The sequence below is a fragment of the Bubalus bubalis genome, chromosome 3 (assembly GCF_019923935.1).
Source record: "Bubalus bubalis isolate 160015118507 breed Murrah chromosome 3, NDDB_SH_1, whole genome shotgun sequence".
Lineage (NCBI taxonomy): Eukaryota > Metazoa > Chordata > Mammalia > Artiodactyla > Bovidae > Bubalus > Bubalus bubalis.
The window spans coordinates 37,178,649-37,203,738 of record NC_059159.1 but is presented as its reverse complement, the minus strand read 5'-3'; positions in this window follow the sequence as shown (position 1 = coordinate 37,203,738).

The following is a 25,090-nucleotide window of genomic DNA, read 5'->3' as shown; positions in this document are numbered from 1 at the left end:
GCCTGGCTGCCAGTGCGAGGTGGAGATGTAAAACAGTCAGGCTTTGATGGGGAGAAATTATGTCTTTCTTAATTCCTTTTACCCTATAATTACCAGGCACGACCACGTGGGTTAACAGCAAAAATAACTTGCACAGAAAGATGTAGTCTGTATAGTCCTGGTTCGAGTCCTCATGGGAGACCCCCAGGGGATGCTCCAGGGGACCCCCCACCCATGCACCTTCCTCCCCAGCTCTCCAAGGCCACTGATCCCCAGCCAATGAGGGTCAATCAAGAGGTGTCCTTTTTGCTGCCTCCTCCACCCCTCTCGACAGTATCTGACTGTGATCCCCTTCTTCTCCCCTTTCCTGGCCCAACGCCCCTGTTGCCGTTCTCCTTGTCTTGCCTCCACCCTCAGTCTCCTTTGCAGTCTCCCTCCTTGTCCCTTTGACCACCACCGCTCCCCTCCCCCCCAGGCAAACTGGCCTCCCTGAGTCCTCACAGCATCCCTCTTCACCACCTCTGTGCCCTTTCCTCTTTCTTTGCTTGTCTCTCCTCCCTTCCCTTCACTCCCACCATTCCAGAGAGCACACCTACCCTGAAGACCCTCAACCCAGCCTCCCCACCATGATCTCCAGACTCCAGGACCCCCAACACCCAGATACTGGTTCAGGGTCACCACACTGGGATGCCCTGCTGAGTCCAAACCGGTTCCCCCAGACTGCCCTCTCCCAGCCTAAAAATCCACTACCAAGATCGAAACTTGTGAAGCTCCTCCATCTTCTCTTTCTCCTGAGTCCAGATCCAATCCCATCCAATATCACCCATGCAAGAGATATTGCAGTATGGATTAGAGGAAATTGCAGGAATTTTGGAGTCATATGAACCCAAGTTCTGGCGGTAAACTTGGGCCAAGTCATTTCAGTGTCCTTATTTATAAAATAGCAATGATACTGTCTACCACCAAGAAGCTTTTCTTTTTTTCTTGGTCATGCCACTTGGCTTATGGGATCTTAATTTCCTGACCAGGGATTGAACCCAGACCCTTGATGGTGAAAGTATGGAGTCCTAACCACTGGACAACCAGGAAATTCCTGAGTCATTTTTTAGAACTAAATTACATAGTATCTGAATATGGTTCATACCTTCTCCCCCTCCCCTTCCTGCTGCCTCTACCCTAGTGCAGGCATCATTTTTTACCAAGTCAATGGCCACAATCTCAGAACTGGTCTCTCTGCCTTCAGACATTCCTCTTCCCACCCATCAGCCAACCCACTGCCAGAAACTTCTTCTTAAAACTCATTTCTGACCATGTCACCCTGCTCAGAACACTCAGCAGCTGCCTGTGGCGAGAAGGTTAAATTCCAAAGCATAAGCAACATGAGTTGGACACTGAGTGTGAAGTCCTCCAAACTAATCCCAAATCCTCACTCCCCAACTAATGAACAGTTTAGACTTCTACAGTTTGATGAGACTAATATTTCCTAACTCACAAGATTGCTGTGGGGATTAAATGACAAAGCTCAGGACAGCATCTGCCAGAGTTTCATAGTAGGTGTTTAGCAGATTCTGGTTCTCTTCCCCTATCTCTAGTCACCTCTCCCAAACCCTTTGTAGGGGGCAGGGGGGTAGGTGGTGATGGACATGGTGCTTCAACCTTCATTATCAAAGTTCTTTCTTTTTTAATCTTTAAATAAAACCTCTGGATGACAAACAGCAAAATTTGGCTGTCACTGGAGGAAACCTACAGCTATAAGCCACACTGATGAAAGCAAATAAATCTTAAATATTGACCACCTGCCTCCCCATGAGAACCCAAGCCAGGCAATGGGGACAAGACCCGAGATTAAAGAACATCTCAGAGCGGGGCATCTCAGAGGTGGGCCCACCCTTGGGCGAGAATTCCTACAGGGGATAAAGTAGTAGTTGACTTAATTGCGTGATTCACTAAAAAAGATACTTAGATGTCTATTTTTCCCTTAAAAAAAAATGTTTATATACTGTTCACAGTTTCATGCTATAGATCCACAGTTGGGGAAGAAAATGTCTATGGTTCTTGCTTTTTCTTCTGAGTAAAGTCATTTTCATCTAAGCATTTTTTCAGGTTGCACCTCAGGGTTCACTATTAGAGCTGTGATCTCGGTTTCTGTCTTGACTTGCCATCCTTAATTGCTCTGTAGAGAGCTGCCCTCTTGGCATCCACAAAACTTTTCCCTCTTCTTCTCTACGAACAGCTCACCAGCCAGGCCTACATCCATCCATCCTTCCACTTTCCCCCGCCACCCTTTTTAATTGGATTTCTATAGGTATTTTTTCTTAACTGTGTTAAAAGACATACAACATAAACCCTCTAGCATTTCTTCTTAGAAGGAGCTATCTGCCAATCTAAAAAAAGAGAGTGGGCCATCTGGCATTTTTCCTGATAGAACTGTCTCTTTGCCCAAGAAAAGAGGGCTGACCTACCACACCATCTTCTCAGAGCTCTGTCTCTGTGTTAAAGGGGGAGAAAAAGAAGTTGAGTCGGGGAGGGGGGGTGGCGGGGACACACCCTGGAGAGGGTCCACCCCTCAGCATTTGTCCTTAGAAAGAGCTATCTCCCAGTGTGAAAAAGAGAAATAGACGTCCTGCAATTCTCTTCAAAGGGCATTCTCTCCGGTCTCAAAAAGTCCGGCCATTCAGCATTTGTCTTCATTGATTGAATACTGTCTCTTAAAAAAAAAAAAAAAAATGTGCTTTCCCTCCACAGTTTCCCCCATAGAGTGCTGGTCCTCTGTCTTAGCCCAAGGGCTTGACATCCAGCATTTCCCTCATACAGCTCTGTTCCTCTCTTTGAGAAAGTCAGCTGGCCATCCCAAATGTTTCCTCGCAGGGTGCTGACTCTGACTGAAAAGGAGGTCTGAGGCGATGGCATTTCTCCTCCTAGATCTCTGTTTCTATCTCTTAACGATCAACATTTCTCTGCATACAGTGCTGTTTCTCTGTCTGAGGAGGACTAGCGACCCAGCGTCTCTCCTCACAGAGCTCTGTCTTTCTGTCAAAAAAGGAGGGCCAAATTCCTGTGATTTCTCTTCATAGAGTGATACTTCTGTGTTGGAGGAGGAGGTCCAAGTCTCTGGCATTTTTCCTCAGAGAGGGTTGTTTCCTTGTCTGAAAGAGGGAGCCGGCCATTCAGCATTTCTCTTCACAGAGAGATGTCTCTGTCTTAAGAGGAGGGTGACACTCAGGCATATCTCTTCACAGAACAGTTCCTCTTTCTGAAATAAAAGGCCAGCATTTGGCATTTCTCCTCATTGTGCTCCATTCCTGTGTCAAAAAAAAAAAAAAAAAAGGATTAATCCCAGGGCATTTCTCTTCATAGAGCTCTGACACCATGTAGGTGAAGGAGACCTAGGCATCTGGAATAGTCTCCTCAGGAGCACTCTATCTGTCTGTCTCTTTCTCTCTCCTTTTTCTCTCTCTCTCCTTCTCTCTCTCCTCTCCTCTCTCTCTCAGTTGGAGTACTGACCATCAGACATTTCTCCTCATAGACTCCTGTGTCTCTCTCTGAGGTGGAGACCTGACCACTCAGAATTTCTCCTTCAGAGGGCTGTCTATCTGCCTGAAGTAGAGGGTCAGAAAACAGACATTTCTCCTTAAAGAATGCTGACTCTCTGAGGTGGAAAACTGGCATTGGGGCATTTCTGCAAATAGAGGGCTGTCTTTCTGAGGTGAGGTCCACCCATCTGGAATCTCTCCTCGTAGAGTACTGTGTTTCTGTGGAGGGTGCTGGGCTGGCCATTGGGCATTTCTCCTCATGGAGAGCTGTGTTTTTCTTTGATAAAGCGTACCCAACCATCAAGTATTTTTCCTCTGTCAGTGCTATTTCTCTGTTGAAAGAGGAGGCCAAGCCTTTGGCATTTCACCTCATAGAAAAAGAAAAAGAGAGCTGGATGTGTGTCTTTCTTCTCAGAGTGCTTTCTCTCTGAAAAGAAGGCTGACCATTAGGGACTTGCCTCATAAGGTGCTGGCTCCCTTTCTGAAATAGAGCACTGGCAATCTGGTGTTTCTCCTCAGAGTGTGGTCTATCTGAGGTGGAGAACGGGGCAACAGGCACTTCTTGTCACAGAGCTCTGTCTCTCTGTTTGAAAAAGTGAGCTGGCCATCCTGAATTCCTCCTTATGGAGAGTTCACTGTCCTTGTCCGAAGAAGAGGGCTGGCTCTCCAGCATGTCTCCTCCCAAAGCACTTTCTCTGACTGAAGGGACAGTCCAACTCTCCTGCCTTTCTCCTCCTGGAGCTCTGTTTCTCTGTTTGACATGAAAGGCTGGTTATTAGGCATTTCTCCTCCTCCCAGAGGGCTGTCTCTCTGTGGAAGAAGGAGGGCCAACCCTCTGGCATTTAGAGGGATCTATCTGCCAGTTTAAAATAGAGAGCTGGCCATCTGGCATTTCTCCTCGTAGAGCACTGTCTCTTTGCCCAGAAAAGAAGGGTCAACACACCACACTGCCTTATTTCTCTTAACCCAGCTCTTTCTCTGTCTCCATGTTGGGGTGGGGCTGGGAGCGGGCCACAAGAGGAGAGGGTTAGGATTGGCTCAGCAGGTAAAGTATCTGCCTGCAATGCAGGAGACACAGGTTCCATCCATGGGTCCAGAAGACCCCCTGGAGGAGGAAATAGTAACCCACTCCAGTATTCTTTCCTGGAAAACCCCATGGACAGAGGGCTATAGTCCATGAGGTCGCAAAGAGTAAGACAGCACTGAGAGAGACTAAGCAACAAACCAAGCAAGACTAAGCAACAAAACAACAACTGCATTTCTCCTCAGAGGGCATTCTCTGTCTGAAAAAGGCTGACCATTCCACACTTGTCTTCATAGACTGAGCACTGTCTGTCTGCAGTTGGACATGACTGAAGTGACTTAGCACACATGCACACTTGGAAAGCCGTGGAGGTCTGCTTTCCCTCCATGAGTATTGCCCATAGACTGCTGGTCTTCTGTCTGAGGCCGAGGGCCTGACATCCAGCATTTCTCCACACAAAGCTCTGTCCCTCTGAAAAAGTCAGCTGGCCATCCTCAATGTCCTCTCACAGGGTGCTGACTCTGACAGAAAAGGAGGTCCAAGACTGCAGCATTTCTCTAGTAGAGCGCTGTTTCTCTCTCTGAGGTGAAAGGCCAGACAGTTGGCATTTCTTTGCACACAGTGCTGTCTCTCTGTCTGAGGAGGACAGCTGTTGACCCAGCCTCTCTTCTCACAGAAGTCTGTCTCTCTGTCAAAAAAGGAGGGCCAGATTCTTGCTGTTTCACTTCATAGAGTGCTATCTCTGTTTTGGAGGAAGAGGACCAAACCTTCAGCATTTCTCCTATTAGCCAGCTGTCTCTCTCATTCTCTCTCTCTCTCTTTGCAAGTGTGTTTCTCTTTGTCCATCTGTCCCTTTGTCCATCTGTGACTATGGCTCTGATGTATCTGTCCTTCTTTTTCCAAACCTTTTTTCTCTGTGTTTGTATCTCTGCCTCTCTCTTCCCCTATATCTCTCTCTTCCATCCTCTGTGTCTCTGTCTCTATCCCCCTCTCTCTTTGTCTCCCTCAAATCTCTCTGCATGTTTCTGTGTCTGTCTCTCTGTCTCCCTCACTCACTCTTCTCCTCAAGACCAAGTGTGACCCTGCCAACTTTCCCAGTTCATTGCAGGGAAAACATTCAACAATTATTCTTTGCTCGTGCAAGGAGCTTGACAGCTGGAACAAACATTGAGAAATTCAGAATTAATTGGGTGCTGATTATTTGTCAGCAGAAAAAAAAAAATCTTGAGATGCACACATGAAACAAAAGACAACCTAGCAACAGTGGAAACCTCAGCTCGTAGCAACAAGAACAATCCTAACGAAGCATGACCATGCCAGCTCAGCGCAGAGCTGGCTGCTGACCACTGCTATAGCAGGAAGGCAAACAGATGGTAGAGCTGCCAGGAGCCAAGTGAGGTCATTCTGGGACACTTTGGGCCCCCAAGAGCCCAGCCCCAGCCTCCAAGAATCTCCGCAATGGAGACACCAGAAATCTCCGCTCCAGGTCCCACATGTGGAGCCCCATTCACTTATTCTCCAGAAAACGTTCTCATAAGCACCTACCTGGACACTAAGGAAGTGAACTTGACCCAGATAGGATCCTGTATGCAAAGAACATCCAGTCTGGCCAGTAGGGGAGAGAAAACAGACAGAAAACTATAATATAATACAAACACCTGGCAACGTGAAGCCCAGAGTGTGCATGTGTCCTAAGTCACTTTAGTCATGTCCAACTCTGCGACCCTATGGACTGTAGCCCGCCAGGCTCCTCTGCCCATGGGATTCTCCAGGCAAGAATGCTGGAGTGGGTTGCCATTCCCTTCTCCAGGGGATCTTCCCGACCTAGGGATCGAACCCTGATTTCCTGCATTGCAGAGAGATTCTTTACCATCTGAGCCACCAAGGAAGTCCCAAATGGACATAGTATTAATAACTCTACTCTTAAGAGCCAAAAGGAGGAAACAATGCAAATGTCTATCAAGGGAAACACAGATAAACAAAGTGTGGTGCATACATACAATGGAATGTTACTCAACCAAGAAAAGAATGAAGTGCTGACATGGATGAATCTCAAAAACCTCACTCTATGTGAAAGAAGCTAGACACAGTCATACATCGAGTGAGCACATTTGTATGAAATGTCCAAAACAGACAAATCCATAGAGGCAGAAAGTAGACTAGTGGTTGCCAGAGGCTGAGGAGGAAGGGAGGGGGAGTGATTACTAGTAGGTATGGGGTTCCCTTTGGGGTGATAAAGGTATCTTGGAACTGGATATTGGTGATGGTTGCACAATACTGTGAACGTACTAGAGGTCACTGAATTGCACATGCTTAAATGGTTATGGTTACTCTCAAGTTATGTGATGTTTATGGAAATAAAATCAAATAAAAATAAAAGTGGAGAAACCATAGCTGAGGTTTAGCCTACAGGTGGGAGTTAGGGCGGGACCAGATAGCCAAGGGCTTTCAATGCTGCTGCCTTTTGCCTTAGGGGTGATGAGGGGCTCTTAAGGACCTCAAGCCAGTCTCAGAATATTCAGCCAGAGGAGTGACATCATTTCAGGTACTTTTGGACATTTCCTGGGGTTGCAAACAGAAAGGGCCAGGAGGCGTGCAGGAGAGGCAGCAAAACCCATCAGGACGCTGATGCCAGATGGGAGTATTTTAAGGGAGAGCTAGAGAGGTGGGTGGGTAACAAACACGACCAAATGTTCCACAGGAATGTGGGCTTGGACCTCGAAAGCCCTTCAGAAGCCTTGGAAAGGCAAAGCCCACCTCCATCCTGAGCTGCCTGCTTCAGGGAGGTCTTGGCAGACTGTCTACTGTGTCTCCCCAAAGCCCTGGCTCTGGGTTTCTGGGGGTGGGTGATCTGGTGGGGGAGCAGGAGGATCAGGACCCTAAGACCTGGGCCCATTGCTCCGTAGCCAGGCTGCTCTGGGAGGAGCCGAGGGAGTTGGAGTCCGGGTGTATATCCTAGCACCATTACCCGCTCACCCCGGGAGGAGTGTCCATCTCGGAGATTTCCGTTCCTTCTGGGGCCAACTTCCAAGTTCTGTGCTTTAAAGATTTGTTTTAATTAGGCCCGCCTTAGTCAGAGGCATTGAACGTTATCTCCATCTCAGCTGGCTCCTTTCCTTTGCTCCTTTTCTATTGACTTTCAGAAACTCTGCCAGCCACATTTGGGCTTTGATTATTTTTTCATAAAGAAAAAAGCAGAGCTAGTTGTCAGAGGCAAGGAGCCTGCCCCTCTGGAGAGAAGAATGGAGAATGGCGGGTGGGCCCTGGGCTGACCCTTCCAGAGTTTTAAGACATTGCTCCACACCTCCCCCCACACTCCCCTAGGCTGGCCCTCATCTGTGCATTTCTCTGGCTTTGATCATGAGTGGCACTCCTGGAGGTTCCTGGCACATGGCAGGCCAAATCTGAGGATGTCAGGGACCAGAAACCAGCCAGACCTGCCAGCACACTCCAGGCAGCTGAATAGGGGTACCAGGCAAAAGTATAGACAGGTGGATAGGCAGGCTGGGACCAGAGGTGCCAGGACCAGGCATTGGAGTATGACAGTGAAGGGATCCAGAGCTCAAGCCAAGCCCATTGTTACCAAAATGAACCCCATCTAGGCCCCACCAATGTATTTACCATTCATCCACCATCCATCATCACATTGTACACCCACGCAGCCATCCAGCCATTCTTCCACCATGCCATTTCCCACCCATCTATCCAATTACTATTTACCAAGTGCCCTCTCTGGAGAAGGCAATGGCAACCCACTCCAGTACTCTTGCCTGGAAACCCCCCATGGACAGAGGAGCCTGGTAGGCTGCAGTCCATGGGGTCGCTAAGAGTCGGACACGACTGAGCGACTTCACTTTCACTTTTCACTTTCATGCATTGGAGAAGGAAATGGCAACCCACTCCAGTGTTCTTGCCTTGAGAACCCCAGGGACGGGGGAGCCCGGTGGACTGCCGTCTATGGGGTCGCACAGAGTTGGACACAACTGGAGCGACTTAGCAACAGCAGCAGCAGCAGCAAGTGCCCACTCTGTCTCATAACTGTGCCTTAATTCAGCAGAAGATTGGCTGGAAGATCAAGATATGAATAGACTAGGTCCAGGGAACAAGAAGCCCCCAAACTCCCAGAGGAGCTAAAATACACATGAAATTTGGGATCAGATGAAATATAAGAGGCCTGGAGTCATAGAGGAAATGGAGTCAGATTTCAGATGGGGCCACACCATCACAGCAGAAGACCCTGATGGGAAGTGGTCCACAAGCTCAGAACTAGAACTACATCCCAGAACTGGGGATGAAAGATTTAAGATCCCTTCCAGCTGGGCCCAGGATAGATCCTGGCTCTTCAGAGAAGCTGAGCCCACAGGTGGGGTGAGGAGTGAGCCCCAGGTGAGAGATTGTGAGGCTTCAGGACAGAAAGAGGAGGGACGTCACCCTAGCCACTGGACTGAGAGGAGAAAAGGTGAAGTGAGATGTCATGGTGGAAGATAGGAGAATGCACGCAGGTAAAATGCCAGCTCTGCCCCATAGAGGGTCCCAGTGGAGCATCAGAGTCCAGAGAGAATGAAGCCTCTGCCATGAAGTCGTGCTGATGGAGCCCTGTGAGCTCTGCTGCACTGCGTACAACCATCCCAGCAGTGGACTGAGGCAGTCCTAGGCTCACTCAGAACCAAGGGGAAACGAGGCAGAGAAGAGTTCCTGGGCCACCCCTTGCGCCTCCTCTTTGTACAAAGATCAGACACACCACCAGCCTACTTCCCACCAGCCAGGAGGGCTGGCCGCTGCCAGCCGAAGGTCAAGGGGAAACAGCCCTCCCCTCCCCAAAGCGAAGAAGTTGTTGCAACCCTGGGAAGTCTCAGCAAAGCTGTAGGAAAAGGTCACAGTGGAATAAATTATAGAGATAAAAGAATGCCCAGATCTAAGGAGGCTGGGCCTACACAGCAACACCTCGGTTTTCCTCTTTCATCATCAGCCTCTAATTCTGGGACATAAAATTACAAGCTCATTGATAATGATCAGTGATTTACCCGAGAAAGCCCAGCCCTAATTAAGAGCAGGAGAAGCTGACACTGCTTTTCAACTTCCCACCAAGGTCCAGCAAGGAAATTACCTGGTTCTGCAGAGCAAATAACGTCAACGGGCACTCAGGGGCCCAGGCTCCCAAACGCACACGCTCTTGCTGAATTAATATGCAGAGAGAGTTGCCTCGAGTGTTTGAATTTGCTGGTAATTGGGGCATTGATGGAGGCTAGGGGGAAGCAGCAAGCCAGTATATGAACACAAGAACTGCACTTTCTGCTCTTCCAGGGGACAGAAGCTTTAAGACCCAGTCTGGTTGCACCCAGAAAACATCCTGAAGCCTTCAGAGGAGCTGAAGAGGTTGTGAGAGTTTGGGACATTCCTAGGAACATCAGCTCATCTCATCCCTGAGACCCAGGGCCATCCTGATCTTTGCACTCTGAGTTGCAGCTGTTCACAGACAGGAACAGAGAGCCAGGCCAAGCAAACTGTTTGGATTTGGGAAGTGGGCAGGACAGAAAGGCAAGAATAAGGATTTAGATCATCGAGGGTTTATAAAACTGCCAGGTAGGTTTCGAAAAATGAAAGTATCAATTGTTCAGTCGTGTCCAACTCTTTGTGACCCCTTGGACTGTATGTAGCCCACCAGGCTTCTCTGCCCATGGAATTCTCTAGGCAAGAATACTGGAGTGGGTTGTACTTCCTTATCCAGGGGACTCTTCCCAAACCAGTGATTGAACCTGGGTCTCCTACATTGCAGGCAAATTCTTTACTGTCTGAGCCACCAGGGAAGGCTTAGAGCCAGGTCTTATATCTGCACCTAGGTGGTATCTAGGATTCTTTCCAGCTTGATTTTCATTCAAAAATATTAATCTTAGCGATACCAGCTCAGCAATAATTCTGATCATGGGGGTCTCTTGTCAGGGAACTGGTGTTCTTTCCCTAATAAAAATAGTAAACAATATTCATGGGGTCGCAAAGAGTCGGACACAAATGAGCGACTGAACGGAACTGAACTGAACTGAAAATATATCGAAAGCTTACTAGCTATTGTCTTAGCTCAGGCTTGCCGTAATGAAATACCATAGGTTGGGTGACTTAAAGAGCAGGAATTTATTTCTCATAGTTCTGGAAACTGGGAAGTCCAAGATCAAGGTGTCGGCCAATTTGGTTTTTTGTAAGAGCTCTCTTCCTGGTTTGCAGATGGTCACCTTCTCACTATATGTTCATGGAGAGACAGAGACCAAACAAACTCTCCAGGGTCTTTTCTTATAAGAACATTAATCCCATCATGAAGCCCCCTCTTCTTTATGACTTCACCTAAACCTAACCATCTCCCAAATGCTCATCTCCAAATACCATCACATTAAGGGTTTGGATTGCAACCTAAGAATTTGGGGGGACACAATTCAGTACCTAGCACCTGCCACACACACAGTAAGCGCTTTGCATGCCGTATTACTTTAATCCTCACAAGCCAATGAGAAAAGTGTTATTATCACTCCCATTTTACGGAGAAGAAAGTAGAAGGCTTAGAAAGATTAAGTAACTTTGCCAAAGCCACGTAGAGATAACTGCAGAGCACAAAGGCTTAACCAGGAGGCAGGCAACAGGAGATGCCCAGTCTCAGCCCAAGTTACAGTCAGCCTAAAACTAAGTCATATCTGGGCCAGTCTGAAGGTCTTGTGCATCTGTTTACGTAAAGGATGCAGGAATTTCCCGTGGAAGAGCTCACTCCAGTAAGAGTCAGACCCACATGCAAAATTCAAATACCCCAGGTTTGGGGGAGGGATTCTGAGTATGGGTCATGCCACTCAGAGATGCTCAAGGATCCTAAGGTCCCCTTGTGACCTTAGGGGAGAGATGCTACTGAAGCATAAGAAAACACTGGAAGAACTTCTCTATAGCCATTTCTGGGGACATCAAGAGCTCATCCTGGCAGTAACTCCCACAGGGGAAGGAAGGGCCGCACCCTCAGCACCAACTTCAGCACCACACATTGGCTGCCCTGACCCAGGTGGCACGGGCTCTTGCATGGCTGCTTCCCCTTGGGGTGGACAGAGTCACAGCACATCACCACCAGGAGCAACACAGAAGGGAAAGAAACCCAGCTCCACAGGGTCCCTTGAAAGGACTCGCTACAGACCACCCAGATTCCACCCACTGGGCACTCTTAGAATTCTCTAAGAGGAACTGAGCCCAGACTTGCTGCAGGCCATCCAAAGTGAGAACTGACTCTAACAGAGATCTTATTTTCACCTCTGCCAAACCAGACCCAGAAAACATGAGCTACATTTACATCATTTTCTTGCTTTAAAATACACACCCTGTACTAGTCAGCTCAGGCTGCCATGACAAAATACCATGGAGACCGGGTGGCTTAAACAACAGACATTTATTTCTCACAGCTTGGTGGAGGCTGAAAGCCCACGATCAAGGTGCCCAAAGATCCAGTTCCTGGGAGAAGCTGCTCTTCCTGACTTAAGAGAGTTGTCGTCTTGCTGTGTTGTCACATGATGGGGAGAGAACTCTGGTGTCTCTTCCTCTTCTTGCAGGACACCAACCCTATTATATTAGCCCTTATGATCTCATTCAGCCTTCATCACAAGGCTTCCCAAGTGGCACTAGAGGTAAAGAACCGCCTGCCAATGCAGGAGACGTAAAGTGATGCAGGTTTGATCCCAGGGTTGGGAAGATCCCCTGGAGCAGAGCATGGCAACCCACTCCAGTATCCTTGTCTGGAGAATTCTATGGACAGAGGAGCCTGGTGGGCTACAGTCCATAGGGTAGCAGAGAATTGGACATGACTGAAGTGACTTTACACACACACACACACAGCCTTCATTACATTCTTTCAGGTTCTCCCTCCAAATACAATCACATTGGGAGTTAAGGCTTCAACATATGAATTCAAGAAGGACACATTTGGTTCATCACATGGACACACACAACCCACTCCCATTGAGCCTTAAGAGTAAGATCAGGCAGGTGTTACTGTTCCCACTTTGAACATGAGTTAACTGAGGCTCAGAGAGTTTAGTGACTTACCCAAGACCATAATTAATTATGACTTAATCTTTTTAAAACATTTCTCTCGTTATCTCTAAATTGTCATGTAATAGACCTATCAGTGTCCTGCCCCATCCCCTCGGCACTGCCATCCTGGTGAGTGATGAGACTGCCCTGCTGCAGGCGCCTAGGGGCTCGGTGCCCCTGGTGCTGCCCTCACCATGGCAGATGCCAACCAGAGGATCAGTACCACAGCTTCCTGGTCCCTCTGATACATAACTTTAAAAGGGTGTCCTCCATAATCTCCAGAGCTGCCCAACAGGATCAAACCACCATTGCCCATGGTGGTACCCTGCTCGGTAACCCATTCCATTGACCACCCCCTCCCTTTCTGTCTTATCTCTCCCACTCCCTAAGCTGAAGTCCCCTCCCAGACAAATTACTTGTCCTCAAATCCTTGTCTCAGCATCTTCTTCTGGGGAAATGCAATCTAAGCCTGTGTTTTGGACAAAATTTAGAAATTATAAAACCCCAAAAGAGAGGATAGATGTATACATGTGGCTGATTTACTTTGCTGTACAGCAGAAACTGACACAGCAGCGTAAAGCAACTACACTCCAAGAGAAAAAGAAAAGGAAAAAACTGTACTCAATTCCGCTCAACAAACATTTTGAGTACCTGGGTATGCTAGTACTCCACTAGGCATCAGAAATGAACGCCAAGCCAGATAGACTATTTCTAAACCTCATAAAACTTATAGTCTAGAAGAAATCAATATCTTCTCTATCTTACAAACTAGAAAGAGCCACTGTTATTTCCCCCAGATACCAGTAATTCCAATCTTGTGATTCCATGTAATTATATATACATATCTAGTTACTAAATCTGTATTGTGCCATATAGTTTTGAATCCAGATTTTTTAACTTTTTCATACCTCTAATTAGTCTCTAAAACAAGAGTTTTCATGGCTATGAAATATTTCCTTATCTTTACCAACATTTATTTAACCATTCCCCAATTGTTTCCAATGTTCCATAATTACAAATAACACCGTGGTAAAATTTAAACAGATTCTAGGTGTGCTGTGATATAATCATATTAGCATTTTAGAAAAATCTCCCTGGCAGCTCTAGGGAGGCACATTCAAGGAAAATGGGAGCAGCAAGACCAGAGGAACTGGTTGAAATATTCCAGGCCAGAGATGATGAAGCCTAAATTCCACTGTTGGCACTGGAGGTGATGGAGATGGAGAATAGGGATTAGAAAAAGCAGCCTCCTGAGTGGCTTCTCCATCTCCACTTACAACCTCTTGTCATCAGTTTAGAGCTTACATGTTCCTTAATCGTCACCTTGTTAGTCTTGGCTTCCATACCTAATCGTCAGTCCCTTCAGGGAGAAGCCTGTCTTGTCCTCCAAAGTCCCCTAAGATCTAGCACAGGTCTAGGCACACACTGCTGGAGTGAAATGTCCTTCTTCCTTGGATAGAAGTAATTCTGGAAATGTAGTTATGCTTCTCATATCAGCCTTTAGATATGGAAATGATAGGAAAAAAAAAAGTTCACCAATGAGGGTACTTACATATATGTCATCCAGGGAACCTGGTAAGGCAGGCAGAACTGGTCGTTTGAGCTGGAAAGGACTTGATCATTGGACACAAGATTGGTCAATCATCTCTGCTCTGCCAACAAGCCATGATCTGGAGAATGTCGTGGGAGTCAGCAATACAAATTTGGAGAGAGATACTCTGGGTACCATGCAGACTGAGGGTGGTGAGAATGAGCCAGGGCCAAAGCAGCCTTCCTAGAGCCTCCCTTCAGGGTGTCCTGGGAGGGAAAGGGAGGCAAGTGTGAGCTTAGGACAAGTATATAAAACCCAGATGAGAGGGAGAAAAGATTTCCTCCCCTAGGGAGGCCACAAGCTAAAGGGATTTGCCAGGAGAGTGGAGCAGCAGTAAAGTGAAAGTTCAGTGGGGTCCAGAGCAGCCCCCAGAATAGCAATTATTGCCCGAGCAGCATTTGTATGGCCAGACCCTGTATGGGGTGCTGGAGACACAGTGGTGAACAATATATGTAGGATCTCTGCCCTCGTGCAGTTTACAATCTACCAGGGGCAGGCTAACCTGTATCAAGGAGACTGGCTCTCAGGCTGCTGCTGCTAAGTTGCTTCAGTCGTGTCCGACTCTTAGCGACCCCATGGATGGCAGCCCACCAGGCTCCCCGCTCCCTGGGATTCTCCAGGCAAGAACACTGGAGTGGGTTGCCATTTCCTTCTCCAATGCATGAAAGTGAAAAGTGAAAGTGAAGTCGCTCAGTCATGTCCGACTCTTAGTGACCCCATGGACTGCAGCCCACCAGGCTCCTCCATCCATGGGATTTTCCAGGCAAGAGTACTGGAGTGGGGTGCCATTGCCTTCTCCAGCTCCCAGGCACCTCCCCATAAATAATCTCATGTCATCCTCTCACAACCATTCTATGAAACAGGTACTATGATGCTTCCCATTTTTACAGGTGTGCAAATCGAGGCTCAGAGAATTTGTTAACCAGCCAGACATCACAGTTGGTGAGTGATAGGATCAGAACTTGAAGATATGGCTAACTCTAGAGTTCTCCCCTGCTTTCAGGTAGAGCAGTGGTTCTCAAACAAAGGCGAGGTCTCTCCCTAAGAATATTTAGCAATGTTTTGGGTTGTCAAAACTGGGAGAGATGAGCTACAGGTGTCTAGTGGGGAGAGACCAGGGGTACTGTCAAACATTCTTCAATGTACAAGACAGGTCCTCAAAACAAAGCATTGCCAGACCCATGGTATCAATAGTGCCAGTATGGATGAGTCCTGGGTTGGCATGCGGATCATGAACACCAAGAGCAGGGACTGAATCCCCCCTCCCAAAACTCTCAGGATTTATCTGAATGCACGGCCTATCTGACAGATGAAGCCAGCTCCAGGCCCCACTTGTGAGTGGCTATGGTGGCCAGAAGACACAAGGAGGGTACGATGGGGAAAATGCCCTGGGTCCCAGATAAATGATGCCTGCAAGAGGAACAGGAGGTGAGGTGGGAGCTCCCAGAGCAGCTGTCCCTCCTCCCACTCCCCCCAGATATTTATCCTCAGCGGCATATTCATCAGCTCCTTGAAGGATACAAAAACACAAACAGTGCTTAGAGCATTTACTCTCCCTGGACAACACTGAGCTAATATTTGTTTTAGCAAATGGCTGAGCTGTTCATCTTCTCTTGCAAAGGGGATTTGTTTTCCTCTTGGGAGATCCCTGAGATTCTAAGTCAGAGGCCTACATCTGGAGGAACCAGCGTCTCCTCTAAGGCCTGAGGAACAGGAAAATGTGCTGTATGGTGAAAAGGAAGGAACAGAACCAAGAGGAGGCGATCCTGGCTGTGGTCCTACTGTGTGCCAGGTATTATATGCATGGCCTCATTCACAAGAGCCCTGAGAAGAATGGGATTGATTGGGGAAGGCAGGGTCCCATTTTACAGAGAAGAAAATTTCAACACTGAGAGGTTAGATAACTTGTCAAAGGCTACACAGCTGTGAGGGGCATGGATGGAATCTGAAGCCCATGTGCAGTTGATCCAAAGCCCCTACATATGCAGGTCAATGCTACACCAGCCACAGAGCCTTGTCAGCAGAGCAGGACCTCATTTACCTCTCTGATGGGACAAAGCAGAGTCATGCAGGGAGCAGAAATTGAGGTGCCAGTCAGCAGAAATCTCTATAGACTCTAATCCTGCCAGGAATTTTTGTTCCAAATTCAGAAGCCCAATTCAAACTGGTCTAAACAATATTAGAATTTATTCATTCAGGACTTGGAAGCTCTTGAGGAAAGACAGACTTCAGAGCTGGTTAGATTCAATGGCTAAATAATATCATCAGGAATCTGGTACTCTCTGTTTCTCCTGTCTGCCTTTTTTCGAGTCATCTTCCCTCAGGGTGGCAAAGTGGCTGCAGAAGTTCCAGATATCTCTTCTGTATTCCACCACCTGGAGAGAGGAGAGTTAGCTTTCAATGGATCTCTCAGGCCAGTAAGAAACCTTCTTTCCCATAACCACCTGAGAAACTTCTCCTTACATCCTTGTGGTGGTGGTCATGTCTGACTCTTGTGACCCCATGGACTGTAGCCTGCCAGCTCCTTTGTCCATGGGATTTCCCAGGCAAGAATACTGAAGTGGGTAGCCATTCCCTTCTCCAGGGTATCTTCCCAACCTAGGGATCAAACCCAAGTCTAGTGTATTACAGGTGGTCTCCTGCATTGCAGGCAGATTCTTTACTGACTGTTGGCCCAATTTGGGTCACATACCCATCCCTGAGCCAATCTCTTTGGCCAGGGGAAGGCCTTGCACTGACTGACTAAGCCTGGGTTAACTGAACAAGACACTGTAGCAAGGTGGGTGACATTAGGAACTCCACTGAGTAAAAGGAAATCAGAATAAACTCTTGGAACTAGAGTTGGGTTGATGCTCTAACAACAACACGGTCACTGCATGTAGCCATTTCACTCATGCATGAGGGATGGAGGAAATTTGGGGGAGGGAACCACCAGGTCTAGGGCACCAAGTAGACGAGATTCTATCTGGAGTCAGACTGGGGATTGGGAGGTTAGAGAACATGGCTGTGATATGAAACCTGCTTGACAGGCCCAGTTAGTACAGCTGTGGGTAGCGAGAGGCAGAGTAAGGACAAAGAAATGCAGGTGCCTTCAGATACATAGCCAGCTCCAGAACCATCACTCTCTCCATGGGAGAGGGGCAGAACCCCTCTAAGATCAGGCTATGGAGTGGTCCAGCTGAGAGAGAGACTGAGGGTCTGGATGCAGTGGTGAGTCTTTATGAAAAGGCAGAGGACCTTTTAGGAGTGAATGATTCCTACACCCAGAGTATCTATTTCTATAAGCCCATCAGCTCCATGAGAGCAAGGATTGCGTTTTTCATCTCTGTCCCTAGAACCCAGTATGCTTGCGTGCTCAGTCGCTTCAGTCATGTCTGACACTTTGTGACCCTATGGCCTGCCAGGCTCCTCTGTCTAGGGGATTCTCCAGGCAAGAATGCTGGAGTGGATTACGATACCCTCCTCTAGGGAGAACCCACTGGATAGCTTGGCATACAGTAAGCACACTACAGAAGTGTTACATGAATTAGCATAACCAAGACGGTAGACCTATGGAAAGGTCTGTGGAAGGAAATAGTAAGGCAGTCACGTCAGGCTCAAGAGAGAGAAAGCACACACACGTGAAAAATGGCGTGTGTGTGTGTATGTCCCTCTCCTTTCCCACTTCTCCCTATCTCTCCCACCCAGGTGTTCTTCCATCTCCCAAGACCATGACAAATTTCAGGAGACTGGAATACAAATAAATCTGAGCTGAGAATCACCCTCAGATCAGATCAGGAGCATCTCATTGCCTTTCTCCAGGTAACCCACTCAAAAAAGTGGCAGCCGGGAGATAATCCCCAAACCAACAAATGCCCACCTCAGAGCTGATGCCCCAGGGGTGAAGGAAGCCTGTCTTCTGCCAGCTTCTGAGCAGCTCAGACCCAGGGCTCATGTGCAAGGGCTCCTCCGCAGGTGCAGGTTCCATCCTGGGGTGAGTAGAAGCAGGGAGGATGGGGGAGAATGAAGCAAGCCGAAGTCCTGTCAGATGTCACGGAGATGCCCACTCCTCAGCATCTCCCAAATGACTAAGAAACAAGGACTGAAGACATGACCTCCTAAAGGCCTTCCAGTAAGAAAGTCCCTGAAAGAGAGGCAGGGACAAGACACAGAGACAGAAACAGAGAGGCAGAGTGAGAGGAATAGCGAGAACAAGAGTGGCGTGGACAGAGACAGAGGAGGCGGCGGCAGGGCAAGGGGCAGATAAAGCATAAGAGCCTCTGAGATGTGGGGACAGAGACAGGGTCATGATAGGAGCAGAGATATAGGGGAGGAAGGGAGGGCACGCATGGAGAGGGGAGAAGGGGCGAGACAAGACTCAGGGTCAGAAACAGGGGGAATTCCACACAGATGTAGGTCAAAGACCATGAGAATAAAAGACAGTGATGGGAGGGGAGGGAAATATTCTGAAAGAAGGGTGAGTTTGGACCAGATTATCCACACTTTTCTATCCAGGCTTCGAGTTCTTGTTTCTCTGACTTCAAAGGAGGGGAAAACAGACTGAAGAAAATGGTAGAGAGCCGAAGGGGAAGGTTGAGACACTGAGGTGCTATAGGGAGAAATGAGGATGTGAGAAGAGAGGGGATGTCAGCCCATAAACACAGCACAGGGAAAAGTCAAAGGGAGGAGGGAGAAAGTCAGCATGTTTGTCTTGGGGTCCTTGGACCTCCCTGATCTGCAATAAACACATCTCAGCAGCGCCAAAGGACAGGCTCCTCCTTCAAGGAGTCCGGGGCTCAGGTCCTCACATTGCAGGAGTGGTGCTGGGGTGTGGGGGTCCCCCACAGGTGAATTGCTGGCGTCATTTCCTGACTTTCCTCTGCAACTGACTTTCTGATTCTGTCTAGCACTTATTATTTTTAAATGAAAGTGTATTAAAATTACTTTTATTTCGAGAATTATCTGAAATTTCACAGCCCCTCTGGAGAACATCAGCGGTATCCCAGGGGAGCTGTGAACAGAACTGGGCACCCCTCTGAGGCAGGCGTGTGCCATCTGCCAGCTCCAGTGCTGCCGCCAGCAGTCAGTGGTGTAGGCCCCTGGCGGGGGTGGGCGGTGAGAAGGGACCCTGAGTGACAACAAGCTTTCACCCAGAGGCGAGAGGCAGTATGGGGCTGGCCTGACGGAAGGGCCAGGTTTGGGCTCAGCCTGTGACTGTAGCAGCTTTATAAGTGGCCAAGGTCCTTTGTCAGGCAGAGCCCACTCTCTAAGGTCAAGTCATGAGGCCACAAAGATTCCTACAGGAGTGCTGTCCTGGCTCAGCCTTCATCACCTGCCCATTATCCAACATAGCTAAAGTCCCATCAAAGCTGGTAGCCAAGCCTGCATCCCATCAGGCTCAAATCATCCGCCTCAAACCTTCCAGAGAGCTGCTCCTCCAAGCCCCTGCCTCTTCTTTTGCCACGGACCTCCCAGAAATTCTCTAGTTTTATAAAAATCAAATCTGCCCAATGACAGGCACTGTCACTCACAGAAGTTCCAAGAAGGAGCACTCCTGTCTCTGGCAGCCCAGAATACCATGTCATGGCAGACATCCTCCTTGGGGGTCTGGCTAAAAACAATCAGGTTCAAGGACAGATCAGCTCAGCATGTGAGACTGTTTCCTTTGATCCACCAGATCTGCTCCAAGAGAGGACAGCAATAATGCATACAGAACAATCTCTGAGTCTGTACTGGACAGTGACACCTCAGTCCATCCTCTGACAACCCTGGTGACAAATATTAGTCTATTGTCTCTCTTTTACAGATTAAGGTATAGAGGCTCGAGAAGATGCATAAATTGTACATGTAACAAAAGTTGGACCACCATTCACCCTGGAGGAGGGAGGGTTGTGAGTAGGGTCTGTCAGTCAAGCATCAAATGGGGTGTTTAACCAGATGGACTCTGAGGTTTCACTCAGCCCCAGCTTCTGTTAATCTAAGGTTCTAAGTATCCCATGTGTGTGTGCTTAGTCGCGTGAGACTCTGTGACCCCATGGACTGTAGCCTGCCAGGCTCTTCTGTCCATGGAATTTTCCAGGCAAAAATACTGGAATGGGTTGCCATTTCTTCCTCCAGGGGATGTTCCTGACCCAGGGATTGAACCCGCATCTCCGGTGTTTCCTGCATTGGCAAGCAGATTCTTTACCACCGCACCACCAGGGAAGCCCCATGAAAGTATCACAGGCCAAGAGAAAGATGGACAGAGAGTGGGTCAGGTGTTCTCACAAGGAGAAGCATCTTTGCGCAGAAACACACCTCCACGGGTGCTGGGTTTTGAAAACAAGACCCTCTGTGCATAGCCTGGAAGATCAGGACCTGGATAAAGAGGCAGGTGACTGGCTCTGTGTGAACTACAGGGGAAATGGGGCCTGCGGGATGGAGCCAGAGAGATAAGAAAGGAAGGCAACAGAGCCTGGAGCCCAACGGGATGAGGATACCAGAGCAGTCCCTTATTATTCAGGAACAGTCCAGGGCTTCTGTGCCCAGAGATTCCTAATATCCATGTTAGTACTTTACTGTGTGAGTCTGAGAAAGAAACTTCCCCAATGTCCCAGCACTTTCCTGGGTTATACTTCACACATGCCTTGATACTGTGGCACTCTCAGGGAGTGAAGGAGTTGGGGACTGCCCAGCGAGGTGATGGGATCCCTAGAGAGGCAATTCAGCTGAGAGAAGGGACAGAACATTCAGGATGATCAAGAACTCAGCAGAAGCTGGGGCTTAGCACCTGCACCCAGGAATCCTTGAGGTGTTCAGAGAGATGTCGGAATGCACCTCTGGTCTCAAGATGGTAGCCTAGGCTGCAGCCCACCCCACCCCCAAATCCACAGAAATCAGGTAGATGGTATAGAAACAGACACGTTGTGTGTATGGGGGTAGGGAGTCTGTGGGGATTCTCAGTGCTTTCTGCCCAATTTTGTGAATCTAAAACTGCTCTAAAACATAAATTCCAATTGAGAAGTTTAAAAGAAGAATAAATACAACATAAAAATAAGCATGTGCATTCATAGCCTGTAATGCAGGAGCCTCAGGAGACAAAGATTCAATCCCTGGATCAGGAAGCTTCCCTGAAGGAGGGCATGGCAACCCACTCCAATATTCTTGCCTGGAGAATCCCCATGGATAGAGGAGCCTGGCAGGCTATGGTCCATAGGGTCGCAAAGAGTCAGACATGACTGAAGCGACTTGGCACACTCGCCCGCACTATGCTGTGCATACCCATGCTTGAAAACTGGGGAGGGACTTGTTAGAGACCTGGAAACTGAAAGGACTTTATACAAGAAGGAAAGATGTAGAAGGGATCTTCATTTCCAAGTTGAAGAGGGAACTGCCAGCTTCTAGTATATAGGAAGGAACACGGAGGAGAAACTGTAACACAAGAGGGAGATGGTTGGCAGCAGCGGGGGCAGGACGGGGAACTTCCCTGTGGTCTAGTGGCTAAGACTCCACGCTCCCATTGCAGGGGGCCTGGGTTCTATTCCTAGTCAGGCAACTAGATCCCACATGCAACAACTAAAATATATGTGTGTGTGTGTGTGTGTGTGTGTGTGTGTGTGTGTACATATATATATATACTGCATACTGCAACTAAGACCCAGCACAGTCAAATACATTTAAAAAAACTTTTTAATTAATTTAAGAAGAGAGCAACAAGATGTGGACTGTCTCTAGTTGGAGCAGTGAATATGGGGACTTGGGGGCAGAGAATAGTGCTCAGGGAAGCTGGCTATACCTTGGAAGGATGGGGACCACTCACCTTCAGAGCACCAGCCACTGAGGTACCCTGTCCAGGGGCATGACCCATCCCACCATCCTCAGTGCTCATGAGAAAGAGCCAACTTCCTACTCAAACTCATGTGAGCTGCACAACAGTCTAAGAGGAAATCTCAACTCTGAAGACAGGTGCAGAGTCGAAGGGACTTGAACCAATTTTAATTCACTCTTGAACCAATTTTAATTCAGCCCAAGGATGAAAGAACCTTGGGCTAAGGATTCTCAGGAACTTCTGAGAAGCAGCTATGGCTTCTAGAACCACCCTTCACTGCCCTTGGCAGAAGCAGATCCTAGGCTGGAAGTCCTTAAGACTATTGAGAAGGGTGTTCTGGGTGATGCAGGGAGGAATGGATGGGGAAGTGGGAGGAAGTAATGAAGTCAGCACAGGACGATGGGGGGTCCAGACAGCCAGGCTTGGTTCTCCGGACACTTCATACCCACATGTCCCAGAATCTCTTCTCAGCTCTGGCAGAGCTCCCTAAATGAATCCTTCTCATTTTCAGAACATCCTTGACATAACATTAGCATATTCAGGTGCCTTCAAATGTGAAATGAAATCCTGGAGGTGAGCAGACCACAGCGGGGGAGATAATGGATTACTTTCTAGATATCAGTTTCTATTAGCTGCAAGCTGAGGTCTATATTGCAAATGGGGTTTGTGCTTGAGGAGAGAGCAACAATGTGGCTAAAGTTCAGCCACTGACTGAGGATTGCAAACAACTACCAGCCACTCTTGGAGCGAGGCATTAGCTTCAAGGCCTGAGGTTGGCTTCACTGGCCAGCCAGCCCATTGGCACTATTCTGCCTCAGCAGCTTCCAACTCCAGGACTGTGGCATATTGCAAAGGACTATTGAATCTGTATATATTCCAGGCATTGTCTGCAACCTCGATAAATTGTATGCTTATGTGTCAATGCACAATCATGTCTCTAGCAGATACAGATGGTTCCAAGTTCCTGAATTCAAGGCTGCTTTTCTTAACATAAAGTGTTTGTTCAATCAAGAATTACTACAAGGACTTCTCTGGTGGTCTAGTGGTTAAGACACCACACTTCCACTGCAGGGTTCAATCCTGATTGGGAAATTAAGATCCCACATGCCACACAATGCAGCGAAAAAATAGAAAAAAAATTACTGCAAATATTACTGTTAACATGTGAGTCCATAACATTTTTTAACAAAACAAAGGAGTCCCTGTATCCCAAAAGATGGCATCCAAGGCTCTCCCCAAGAGATCCCCCTGTGCCCAAGAGCAATTTGTTTTGGAGGAAACAAGAGGAATTAGATAGTCTTCGGGATTAGATATGCTTGGCTATGAACATACATGAGAGGTAGGCTGCGTATAATGGGCAGGGAGAATAGTCGAGGCATAACTTAGACATTGCACAAGGGTGTATGGTGGTTGGGCCTGGTGGACAGGTGGGCAGGAACAGCTCTGGGTCAGAGTGAACATGGGTGGGTGTGAATGGGTGTGGGTGAGTGTGAGTGTATACAAATGAATATGAATGGGCTTGAGTGGGCAGAGACATTGATGCTCCCCCAATCGTCCAACCACCCCTCACACCTCCCAGCCACTTCTTGCAGTGAGGCAGGGCCCACGTGACTACTCCATAGACTATGGGTGGAAGCAACTTGTGCCCCTTCTGGGCAAAAGCATGGAAGAGCCAACTTGCAACCCTCTAGGTGTCTCTCCAGGTGCTGCAGTGACCACAGCATTCCAGACGGCGGGACTTCATCACTTTGTGTCCCTGACCATGTGTTTTCAGCCCTGCCCCCTGCTTACCAAAGCTGGATATGTCACATCAATAAGAAGTAAACTGTAGTTGTATTAAACGGCTGAAATTTCAGAGTTAACTTTCCTGCAACATGACCTAACCTGTCCTGGCTAATGCAGTGGTTAGGGGAGAATGGTGCCTGAGTGGGGAGTACATGCCGTGATAAAAGAGTACAGGGAAGACTTCATTCATTCAATCCATCTAGCCAACAGATTTTTATGAGGAAGTTACTAGGGATTCATTGGGCTTTCCTGGTAGCTCCATGGTAAAGAATCTGCCTGCCAATCCACCTGCCAATACAGGAGACATGGGTTCGATACCCGTGAGTCAGGAAGATCCCTTGAAGAAGGAAATGGCAGCCCACTCTAGTATTCTTGTCTGGAGAATTCTATGGACAGAGGAGCCAGCCGGGCTATAGTCCATGGAGTCGCAAAAGAGTTGGACAGGACTAAGTGACTAAACAACAACTAGGGGTTCACTAGTGAACAAAATCATCAAAATACTGGTCTTAGGAAGGAGTTTCCATTCTAGTGGGGGAAGAGACAAACAATAAACAAAATTAAATAAATTGTATATCGGAAGAGGATCCGTGGAATGGGGGAAAAAAAATAAGGTATCTGAACTGTAACCTTGACTAACAACAGTCGTATGGTTAGACTGCCCTTAACAGAAAATGGGCAGAAGGGGCCCCAGGAACCAAGTCTGGGCAAAGGTCATGACCTCTCTCCTGGCCTGGCCTAGAGATCCTTTTCCACTGAATGAAACCCTGAGAGAAAGGGTGAGGGAGGCTTCAAGGCCCTCAGTGAATGCTACAGCTCTGGCTTTTGAGAACAAGTCCACTTCATGGACAAATGAGGGGGCCATCCAGGCCACATAAAGTATTAATTGAGCGGAAGGAGGGGAGTTTTCTGTCCAAATGTGTCGGATGTGAATTTGCCTCTTACCTGAGACAGCAAGGCAGGCGATGAATGTGTGCTGACTTTGAGCTGTGCCTTATTTTATCTGTTTACTTTCTTCCCGTTCCTGAGCTTGGGTCTCAAGGTCTCTGGATTTTAATACCTGGGAAGTGGAGAAAAGTGTGTTAGTCGCTCAGTCGTGTCCAACTCTTTGCAACCCCGTAGCCCACCAGGCTCCTCTGTTCATGGGGTTTTCCAGGCAAGAATACTGGAGTGGGTTGCCATTCTCTTCTCCAGGGGATCTTCCCAACCCAGGGATCAAGCCCGGTCTCCCAAATTGTGGGCAGATCCTTTACTGCCTGAGCCACCAAGAAAGTGGGACAGGGAAGTGGTGTGAATGTTGTTGCTTCCGTTTTCTGCAGCCTAAGAGCATAGACTGGCATGCA